General features: G+C 36.9%; 1 protein-coding gene across 4 annotated transcripts in view; it reads right to left on the bottom strand.

The window, feature by feature from the left end:
- The window catches only part of ZNF654 (zinc finger protein 654), a 91,409-nt gene that overhangs the window by 69,827 nt on the left and 9,377 nt on the right, over positions 1-12,205 (bottom strand). The gene's annotated exons all lie outside the window — the stretch shown is intronic.

Genomic DNA, 12,205 nt, shown 5'->3' with positions numbered 1-12,205 from the left:
AAGAATACAGAATATGATCAGTCTTGGCTCTGTCACTTAACTAGTTTTATGAATTGGGTATGTCATCTTCCTTCTCTATGCAGTAGTTGCCTCACCATAAAATGGAGATAATAATGCTTATCTTGCAGATTTACTCTGAAGCTAAATTGGGAATAATTTATGAGAAAACATTTTAGAACTATCAATTGCTATAAAATGTTAATTATGATATCTCATATGCAAGACTGCTGTATTAAAACTATTATATTCTAGAAATTCATCTTATAAAACAGGTTGGCAAACTATGGCATATAGGCCAAATTCAGCCTGCTACACATTTTTGCATGACCTACAAGCTAAGAAATGGATGTTACATTTTCAAATGGTTGAAAAAAACATTTTGTGATGTATGAAAATCACATGAAATTCAAATTTCAATGTCCATAAAGTCTTATTGGAACATAACCAGGTTCATCCATTTACATATTATCTATGGCTGCTTTCCTGCTACAACAGGTTGAGTAGTTGTGACAGAAATCATATGGCTCACAAAGTCTAGAATATTTAATATCTGACCCTTTACAGAAAAAGTCTGCCAACTCCTGATTTAAAAGCTGGTAAAACTAGAGCAGAGTAGAAAAGCCAAGAACATTCAGAGCTCAAGGACTTTTCATACTAATCACTTCCTGTTGGAGATAATTTTCCATGAGTCTCTTGTATTTCCACAGTTTTTTAAAAGAGGCCCTGACTGCCTTCATCCTTTCAAAGATGTTTACAGGGAACAGCCTTGAAAAATAGAGATGATATCCATGATGCCCCTGCCCAAAGCAATGGTGTCTCTCTGGAGCAAAGGTCAGGCAGGTATGCTTGCAGACCATTATAAAAGATTAGGACTCCCTAAGCTTGGGGTTCGTAAGCTGTGATATAAACTTACTATGAGCTCAGGATCCACCTGGGCCATTCACATCACCTTTGTGACACTTGAGGGGCAATTGGAACCATCATGAACTTGAAGCACATGCTGCTTGCTGTGCCATGAGTAACAGAGTCTGCTATCTCTGATCCAGGAGTTTCATGTTTTGGGCCAGCATTTGTGAAACTGTGGCAATCTACCTTAGGTAAAATCCCAGACACTTCACACTTGTTTGACAATTCCAAATTGCATTACCAGGTGTCTAGCATGTCTCCAATGTTTCTAGGAACATGTATGGATAAAGAAGAAAGCTAGAGAGTATTAGCTCTGTGAACTTGTATCCCCCTTCTATATCTAGTAGTCCTTACTAGCTGGGAAGTAAAAACTACTAGTAACTATGATGACTCCAAGTAGGACAAATTTTTCCAAACCACCACAGGCAGAAAAAAAAAAAAAGAAGAAGAAGAAGAAGGAGAAGAAGGTTAGATAAATGGTAGTTTCCTGGCTTTAAATTTTCTCTTCACTGAAGTGTCTGACCACCTTTATTGCCTCTTTTTGGCCCCCACACCACGATTCTGGTGCCACATAAAAAACAGGTACTAACAGACTCACATTTTTTCTACCTTTAATCCGAAATAGTTTGCCCTAATACATTTCTACTTACAACCTTATGCACTTCCTATTTATGGGCTGGGTTTATCTCCTTAGAAGAGAAGCTTTCTACTTTCTCAGGTTCTGTTCTCATTGTAGCTTCCCTCATTCACCAAGATTCGGCTATTAATACTCTGCCTGATCCAGCTGAGCCCAAACCTAACACAATAAAAGTACTTGTGCAAGACACCTCCAGTAGGTTTCCCACAATACCCTTTAAGGGACATAAACAAAACTGGCTGAAATTTACATACAGTTGGCCCTCAGTATCTGTGGAGGATTGGTTCCAGGATCCCCCACCCCATACCAAAATCTGCAGATGTTCAAGTCCTTTATATAAATAATGTATTTGCATATAACCTACACACATCCTCTCGTATACTTTAAATCATCTCTAGATTACTTATAATACCTAATACAATGTAAATACTATGTAAATAGTTGCTAGCGCATAGCAAATTCAAGTTTTGTGTTTTGGAACTTTCTGGAATTTTTTTTCCAACTATTTTTGATCCACAGTTGGTTGAATCCACAGATGTGGAACCTACAGATACAGAGGGCTGACTGTATCTTCTTATACTGTTTAATGTCATGCCAGACACTAATAATTCACTATAACATTCACTATAACACCACTTTTTAAATATTTTCCTTAAAATATGTAAAAGTATACATTACACTATCTTTTTACTTTGAAAGTTTTCTCCTGCATTATAACTGTTATCATAAGCACTCAGGTAATGAGAGCTGATAACCATGACATCATAATCTGAATGTGCTCTACCAGGTCACTGTGCGGTGAGCAACACATCTTACATTTGTCATTTTCTTTGGTATTCTAATAAGTAACAGTTTTTACTATTACTATGTAAAGAACTGCTGTATAATTACATTCTTTACTTACGAACATCATCCAAATTACTACAGACTAAAATGTGTCCCCCTAAAGTTCATGTATTGAAGTCTTAACCCCAGTGTGACAGTATCTGGAAATAGGACTCTTAGGAAGTAATTTAGGTTAAATGATGTGATAAGGAAGGGGTCCTAATCAGATAGTATTGGTGGCCTTATAACAAGAGCAAGAGAGGAGAGATCTTTCTGTCCCTCTACATGCATGCACTGAGGAAAGGCGATGGTGAGGCCACAGAGAGAAGGCAGCAGCCTGCAAGCCAGGAAGAGCGTCTTTGCCCGAACTCAACCATGCTGGCACCCTGATCTCAGACTTCTAGCCTCAAGAACTGAGAAAATAAATTTCTATTGTTTAAGCTGCCAAGTCTGTGATATTTTGTTATGGCAGCCAGAGCTACCTAATACACAAATGTATAAAAATAATACAAACGTAGCAGTCTAGGAACCCCTAAAATGTCATATAAAGTGATTGACTAAAATATGATTATCTGTTTCTTAACTGAATTCTCCTTTTTTCTAATGTAACAATGAAGACTACCAAACACTAGTTTGTCACTGAGCAAACAATCCTCTTGATTTCTAAATCCAGGTAATAATAGACTAGATCATTAACATAGTTATCACACATGACTTTACTTCTGTTAGCTGGCCATTCACATCCCTGTCATTTTCCTACCTGAAACCTCCCATTGGCATCAACTTTCATTATTTATATCAAAGGCTTCACAGGTGTCAGTGGAGCTGTTCACTAATGTTAATTTCGTTACTTGTTTACAGTGAATCCACCCACTTTTAAAATCTGATTTACAAACCATGGCCATTATCGTATGTGATTAGCCACATCACAACTACCTTCCATTCTAAGAGCTTCAAAAAATGCCTATAATACATGCCAATCTATGCACTGAATAAATTTGTTAATCTTCTAAATACCTAAAATAAACATTGTAAGAAACATTAAGTTAGCCTTTTCCCCACCCGCTTTCACTATGATTAGGTTATTCATTTGTAATATACCTACTATATATATATATATAATTTCCTAGCTCTGTCCATTGAGAGGGCCACAGAGCAATGACACCTCAGTACCAACATACACACTTAGGGCCCAAATCTTGGTTTCTAAACACTATTCTCCAATATGAGGAACTTGGGGCTCCTCAGGCACAAGGAACTTGGGCTGCTCAAGCCCTCCTCCGGCAGGGATGGAACAGGGAAAATAACTAGATAGGACTAAGTAATGAAATGCTGAAACAGTGATGGAATATTAGAACATGGGAGCCAACCTGAAGGTGCTCCGAGCAGTTAAAGCTAGAACAATTTGAGCAACAAAATAAATGATGGTAGTACTGGACTTTAATCCATAAAACCAGATAAATATCCATGAGTCCCTACAAATAATCAAATTAATCAGTAAGTGTAAGAGACAGCTCTTCCTCACAGAAGAAGACTAATTAATAAACATAGAACAAAAGAGAGAAATAGAGAATCACCATTAGGCAAATACTGTACACAGCAATGAATGTTGCAGACAAGATCCATGGAACAATGCTAATATTAGTGGGTGAAAAGTTTGAGGAGATGCAGGATTTGCAGTTTCAAAGCATCTCCCGCAAGACGGTTATCAACTACAAACAGACAGCAACTTTAGAGTGGAGAAACCCCACGGACACAAACTTAACAAAGCCATCAAGGTAATATCACTAATAAGTAATAAAGCATATTATTATCATAAATCTCTTGATATGAAGCCCCAAGAAATACAAAAGCATTTTTGTGGTACTTTTGCCAAAAATGCATAAACTCATTCCAATCATGAGAAATCATCAAACAAACCCAAACTGTAGGATATTCTACCAAAAAAATTGATCAGTACTCTTCAAACATGTTAAGGTCATGAAAGGAAAAACAGAAGAACTGTTACAGAATAGAACAGACTAAGGAGAAATAACAACTAAATACAATGTGAGATCAGAAATAACACCCTGGAACAGAAAAAGAGCATTGGTGGAAAACCAGTGAAAAGTATCACTCCCAGAAGACTCTCATCTCCCTTCTTGAGTATATTGCATCCATATGGTATGAGGCTGGCCAGAGTCCTCCCTGTGGCTGCCTGAGTATCAACTTAAAGACCCAACTTTTCTCTTAAGTAGGTCCAAAGGTAAGTAGTAGGCTCATTTTAAAGGCTTTAGATCAGTTTTGGTACCCGGCAATTTTTTCTTTGATTTCAAACTCACTAGAGAGAATAATATACTAAATGCTCCCTGTATAAACATTAAAATTGGCACACAGACAAGGGAACCCCAAATATAAGGAAATGTATATGAATATCAAATGAACATGTTGGGTGAACAAATATCTTCGTTTGCCTGCAGCTGGTGATATCCACAGATGTGTGTGCACATGATAATGTCTTAACTAGCATGGGCTAAGCAAAAATCTAAATCTGACTTCAATTTAGCATGGCCACTAAGGCAAAAGAAATAAAAGCAAAAATAAACAAATGGGACCTAAACTTAAAAGCTTTTGCACAGCAAAGGAAACCATCGACAAAAGGAAAAAAACCTACGGAATGGGAGAAAATATATGCAAATGATGCGACCAAGGGGTTAATATCCAAAATATACAAACAGCTCATACAACTCAATTAGAAAAAAAAATCCAATCAAAAAATGAGCAGAAGACCTGAAAAGACATTTTCCCAAAGAAGACATACAGATGGCTAACAGGCACATGAAAAGATGCTCAATATCGCTAATTATAAGAGAAATGCAAATCAAAACCACAATTAGGTATCACCTCACACCTGTCAGAATGGCTATCATCAAAAAGTCTACAGATAACAAATGTTGGAGAGGATATGGAGAAAGGGGAACCCTTCTACACTATTGGTGGGAATGTAAATCGGTGTAGCCACTGTGGAAAACAGTATGGAGGTTCCTTAAAAAACTAAAAATAGAAATACCATATGACCTAGCAATTCCACTTCTGGGTATATATATGGAAAAACCACAAAAACATTAATTCGAAGATACATGTGCCCTGATGTTCACAGTAGCACTATTTACAATAGCCAAGACATGGAAGCAACCCAAGTGCCCATCAAGAGATAAATGAATTAAGATGTGGCATATATATACAATGCAATATCAGCCACAAAAAAATTAAAAAATACTGCCATTTGCAGCAACATGGATGGACCTAGAGAATATTATGCTTGGTGAAACATGTGAAAGACAAATACTATATGAAATATGTGGAATCTAAAAAATAATACAAATGAATGTATATGCAAAACAGAAACAGACTCACAAATATAGAAAACAAACTCGTAGTTACCAAAGGGGAATGGGAAGGGGGGAGGGACAAATTAGGGGTGTGTGATTAAAAGATACAAGCTGCTATATATAAAAGAGATAAGCAACAGAATATACCATAAAGCACAAGGAATTATACCCATTATCTTGTAATGACCTATAATGGAATATAATCTGCAAAAATAATGAATCATTATGCTGCACATCTGAAATTAACACAATATTGTAAATCAACTATACTTCAATTAAAAAAAAATTAGCATAGCCTGGCCACAGATGGTATTACAGGTGTGGCTGAGGCAATAATTATATTATTGACTTTTTTAAATGTCCATTAGCCATATAGGTTTTTTAGATATTAGTAGGTGGAAATCCTTTTTGTTCCTTCTGTCTGGTTTCTCAACAAAGACTACAAGCCAGAGGATTAAACTGAAAAGCTGGTTAAGTTCCATATGGGTCTTAGCACACTAGTGTGTTAATGTCTAGACTTTAAATTGTTAATATTAGTCTTAGATCAGCTGACTTAATTCTGTCCCTCTTAATTTTGTTCTCAGAGAACAGCTCTTATATTCATGTCACTTGTCCAAAGGCTTCTAGAGTCACTGTCATAATATAATCTCTAGTAACTTCTGAGATTGATATGTACACAAATTTAATCAAAGCTATAGATGTCAAGATTTTATCTGAGTTCAGTGAAGATGTCCAGTGGATTTTATTAAGTGCAGAGATAAAGAAGGGTCAAGGTTCTTTATTGTTTAGGGCATAAATCACTTTCCTAGGATGAGGAAGAAGAAAAGCTCAATGGAATTATTACAAAGTCAAAGCCAAAAGGGAAACTTTTAAAAGGCCTATGCCTCAAAAACTAACTTTAGGTACCAGGTTTGCTTAGTCTCAAGAAGAATTAAATTTGTTTTAAAAAGATGATAAACTTTCAATTAAAGTAACAGTGGAAGAGTTAAAGTAAATAAATAAAAGGAGGTCATGTTAAGATGGAAGAAGAGAGGGACTTCCTTAAAAGTAAGTTCAATCTCAGAAGCTAGACTAGTCAGATATGAAAAAAGACAAAGGAAATATATATACCAGAACTATGTGTTCCTAAAGATGGAATGGGGGCAAAAAGTATTTTAGTTGCTACTCATCAGAAAGGAAGGGTGACTGACTCCAAAGGTATCTAACAGAGAGATAGCAGGTAACTGTAGGATGGAAATCTCGGTGAACTGAACTGGAAATTCAAGTATGGTAAGATGGTATTTTAAAGAAATAGAAAGTACATAATAAAAGTGAAAAAAAACACACCATGAAGACTGCGACTGCTATACAGTAACATAAAATACGTACAGATTTGAAAGGTTAAAAAAAGCTGAGATATTACCTTTAAATACCTGAAGAATTTCAGGTGCATTTCAAATTACTAGTTATTACAGAGGGCAATGTATGGTATGGCATGATGTCACAAAGAAAAGTGCCCCAGGAACTCAAAGTTAGGCCTCAGGGAGTGGACAAGGAAAAGCAAAACTGAAGAAAAACAAAATAAGAGGTCAGACCTAGGTTTTATGTTGAGCTGGTAAGACTTCCTTAAACCTGGGAGAAGAGAGTGGGAAAAATCTGTTTGATAATAAATGCTTTTTGATAAACTCAGAATTCCTTGACTTTCACCTCTGACATTATGGCAGATCTTAGAAGACATAATTGAAGAATAATAAAACCTAAGCCCAAAAGCAAAGAGAAAGGGAAAGAGGGGCCAACTTAAGAATAGGCTAAAATATAAACAAAAACAGAAACCAACTATGTTTATCTGAAATGGCACATCCTATTATTGCTGAAAGGAACGTGACAAAAAGGAATGTTTACACTGCCAATGAGGTAGAACAAATTATGCAAGGCCTATAACAGTTAAAAGCAGAATAAAGAAAAGGTCTAGAGAAGCAAGTAGCTGAAGAGGTACTGTCTTTACTGGGCTCCTATGAGTGCAGACATCAGAAACATTAAAAGTAGCTTCATTTCAGGTACCCATTTATGGTTATTATCCAAATAATACAAATATGGGGCACAAGAGGAGTGCTTTTATGATTTTAGCTCAATAGGCCTAAGAATTTCAGGGGAAGTGGCAAAAGCCAAGGTAGCACAGGGCTAAAAATGTCTTGGCACAGGTTGGGGACAGAGGAGTCCAGAGACGAGAGCAGAACACTAGAGCTATGGAAATTGCAAGGCCTTGTAGAGATTATACTTTGAGCTTTACACACTGCAAGTAAGTGATACACTCTTTACAAGAGGCAGTATAGAAATTGGTGCCACTAAACAGATTCTATACTCACTGTAGCATAGGAGTACCAGGACAACACAGAAAATATGGAAAGTAAAAGCTTTTTTTTTTTTTTTTTTTTTGCGGTACGCGGGCCTCTCCCGTTGCAGAGCACAGGCTCCGGACGCGCAGGCTCAGCGGACATGGCTCACGGGCCCAGCCGCTCCACGGCATGTGGGATCCTCCCAGGCCGGGGCACGAACCTGTGTCCCCTGCATCGGCAGGCGGACTCTCAACCACTGCGCCACCAGGGAAGCCCGTAAAAGCTTTTAATATAAAGGAAATCTAAAGGAAGAGACATCAAGTATGACCTTGGTGCCTGTGGCTATAATCCATGGAAATTTATAAACTCTGCAAGACAGAAATTCAGACACAGCTTTCAAGGAAGTAGAAACGTTCAGGTAAAGTGCTTCCACCCCTCAGAAAAATATCATAAGCACACAGTGGCACAACCACTTGATGAATTTTCCCAGTACAACTTTAGAAGTTATAGACACTGGCAGTTGCCATAACTGACTGGCACCCTGGTAAAGTTGAAACCAAAACTGACTTGTTACCCTGTTTTTTGTGCACCCATCTTTCCTCTAATATCCATCTTTAGTGATATCACTAAATCCTACCGGCGAAAGTGATGTGAGTCAACTGTATTACGTACTAAATTCAAGGAATTACTAGTGTTTCTAAATTTAATGGGTGTTGGCTGGTTAAAATATTGTGTTTGCCCACTGACCTACCGGATTCTTTAAAAAGTAAGATTGGAGGCTAAATAATTTTCCTTTTGAGGTGTGAAAGAAGCCACTCCCAGTCAGAGGAACACGACCAAGCTATAGCTCCTGAAAACTCCCCAACCCTAACCAGACAGGCACACTCTGTCTCTGATTACGCAATATTCCAGGAAGGCAAGAATTTCATATCTTAACCTCTATGGGACTCTAGTTTTTAATTTCTCTTTGTGAACTTGATAATGGGAAACAATTCATTTGACCCAAATGAAGTGTTTCTGACAGACAAAACAAAGGCCAAGTGGCAGGAGAATAGTTATTCAAGTCGAAGGAGGGGGCAAAAACACTAGGGTAGCTGAAGGTAAGTAGTAGACACAAAGAGTAATAGGGGACAAGTCAAAGAGCTAGACAGGGGCTGGACCACGAAGCCCTGCAGTCCATGCTAAGAATTCTGGCTTTGACCCTGAGATAGAAAAGCATGGAAGGTTTAGAAGAGATCTCACTCATGTCTTTAAAAGGATCACTTTGGCTGTGTGGAGAAAAAACTGAGAAAAACTAAAAGCTGGGAGATAAAATTGTCCAGGAGAAAGACAACTGTAGCTTGGACCAAGGTCGTAACAGCAGTTATAGTAGTCAGATATGCTTTTTCTCCCTTATTAGATGATTCAGTTCCTTGAGGGAAGGGGTTGTGACCTTTTCCTCCCTAAATCCCCTGTAATCATTAGGATGAAGCTTTCCACATAGTACACAGCCAATGTTTTCTTTCAGGAATATCTTCTACAACACTTTTATGTATCTAGATCTATGCCTAAGATAATTAAGGATAATTCAATTGACTGACATTAAGAAAAAGTAAGTTACGTATACATTGTCAGATAGGCACATATGCAGCATTTTATGACCACCTATTAAGTTATGAGCAATTAATAGTTGTTGAAGTTAAATTCAAAATATAAAAGAGAGGATAAAGAATCTCAAGAGTTAAAGGGCGACTTCCCTGGTGATGCAGTGGTTAAGAATCCGCCGGCCAATGTCAGGCACACGGGTTCAAGCCCTGGTCCGGGAAGATCCCACATGCCGCGGAGCAACTAAGCCAGTGCACCACAACTACTTAGCCTGCTTTCTAGAGCCCGCGAGCCACAACTACTGAGCCCACGTGCCACAACTACTGAAGTCCCCACGCCTAGAGCCCGTGTTCCGCTACAAGAGAAGCCACCGCAATGAGAAGCCCGTGTACCACAACGAAGAGTAGCCCCCACTCGCCACAACTAGAGAAAGCCCACGCACAGCAACGAAGACCCAATGCAGCCAAAAATTTAAAAATTAATTCATTTAAAAAAAGAGTTAAAGGGCAATATATGTGGAATCTAAAATATGGCACAAATGAAACTATTTACAAAACAAAAACAGACTCACAGACATAGAGATCAGACTTGTAGCTGCCAAGGGGAAGGGGGAAGGGAGAGGGATGGACTGGGAATTTGGGGTTGGTAGATGCCAACTATTACATTTAGAATGGACAAACAACAAGGTCCTACTGTATAGCACAGAGAACCATATCCAATCTCCTGCGATAAACCATAATGCAAAGCAATATTTTAAAAAGAATATTAAAAAAATGTGTATATGGTAAAACTAAGTCACTTTGCTGTAAGCAGAGATTGGCACAACACTGTAAACCAACTATACTTCAATTAAAAAAGGCTAACTAGTAATTCAAAATAATAAAATTTGAACAATAATAAAAAAAAGTTAAAGGACAAAATGGCTTCAGTTAATAAAGAGTTTTTAAGAAACTATCAACAGAATAACAGAAGAATTTATTTTTTTCAAAAACATCAAGAAAGGACTGCATAAGAGTTAAGTCCCATAAAGAGAAGCAGAAATAGCATATCTGCTCTTTACAAACACAGGATGAAATGTAGCAAATCAAAATAATAAAAAAGGATGAATGACTTTTAAGATTCTCATAACTCAGTTCTATCTAATTTTTTTTCACAACTTTCTCCCCTCTTGATTATGTTATGTACACTCACTATAGTGAATCTGGATACTTAAAAAAATCATCCATCATTTTCTGCCCATATATCACCACTATTAACATCTTGGTAATTTCTCTTTTCTAGCTGTGTGACTTGGGGTTAGCTGTTTAACCTCTCTGCATCTCATCTAAAATGAAGATAAAAATAGTATCTATCTCACAGGGTTGTTGAAAAGAATAAATAAGAAAGTAGGACATGAGCTGACACACTTTTTTTTGAAAGGGCCAGAAAGCAGCTTATGGGCCATACATTCTCCATCTCAACTACTTAACCCTGCTATATCATGAAAGCAGCCATAGAAAATACAGAAGTGAAAGGGCAAACCCCAATAAAGTTTTATTTGCAAAAGTAGGCAGTGCTGCTTGTATCACAATGGCTTACAGCAAAGGTTCATAACCTGTTGGTGTGTTTGGATGATTGTGGTCTGTGTTTGTTTAGCAAGTTTTGAAATTCTTAAGAGAATGTGATAAAAACAAACAAAAAACCTTAGACCAGCTCACCAAGGAAATGTAAATACAACTTTTTTTTGCAAATAATTTCAGCGTTCACAGACTTCCTGAAGTACACGGAGGCCCCTACGGATTATCATCAAGAAATCCTGTTTCTAGTGAAATAGCTCATTTGATTTTTCTTTACAGCACTTTCCCCCTCTAAAATACGGTGAGAATGGACCAGCCTATATTCAAACTGTATAATCCTGCTACAAACAAATTGTTCCACCTAATATTTTTGTCATTGTACTTTATTTTCCTAGATCATTTATAGTCATTGAGGACATAATTTTTTAAGGTTGAATAATATTTTAGTTTATGAGGGTTGAAAAATGTTCAACTGTTTTAGATGTTCTGGTTGCTTTTCCATTTTCAACTCATTCCTTTCATTAATTACAATTAATGCTATTGATGAAGCACTTTAATCCAAATTTACATTTCCTCAGAAATTAATGCTATAAGTCAAAAAGTACAAATTATTTTTAAAGTTTCTAATATATTTTGATGAATTATGGTTCAGAAAGGTTGTGGTGATTTCTGCTCCCACCATTTGAAAATGAGATATCCATTTCACCACACCCTCATGAGCATGGAATATAAATCTTAAACTTTACTAACAAGTTCTATAATCTGAAAGATCTTTGGTAAAAGCTTTCAAAACATGGTAAAGGATAGATAATAAAGTCTAAAAATGTACATCTACTGTGCTCTGGGTTAGTAAGATTTCAAGATATTCAAGGTTGAATCTTAAATAATATGGAGAAACAAACTTTAAAATTTTAATCATTAAGAAAAACATCTAAAATATATTCCATACCCTCCAGCCTTCAAAACACAAGGTAATAACGTAAAGTAACAGGTCTGTAATCATCATAACTC

Source organism: Delphinapterus leucas, chromosome 4, assembly GCF_059928025.1.
Source record: "Delphinapterus leucas isolate spDelLeu-1000000601 "Yukka" chromosome 4, BTC_Dleu_Yukka2, whole genome shotgun sequence".
Taxonomy (NCBI): domain Eukaryota; kingdom Metazoa; phylum Chordata; class Mammalia; order Artiodactyla; family Monodontidae; genus Delphinapterus; species Delphinapterus leucas.
The sequence above is the reverse complement of the archived record's forward strand: the minus strand, read 5'-3'. Positions and strand labels throughout refer to the sequence as shown.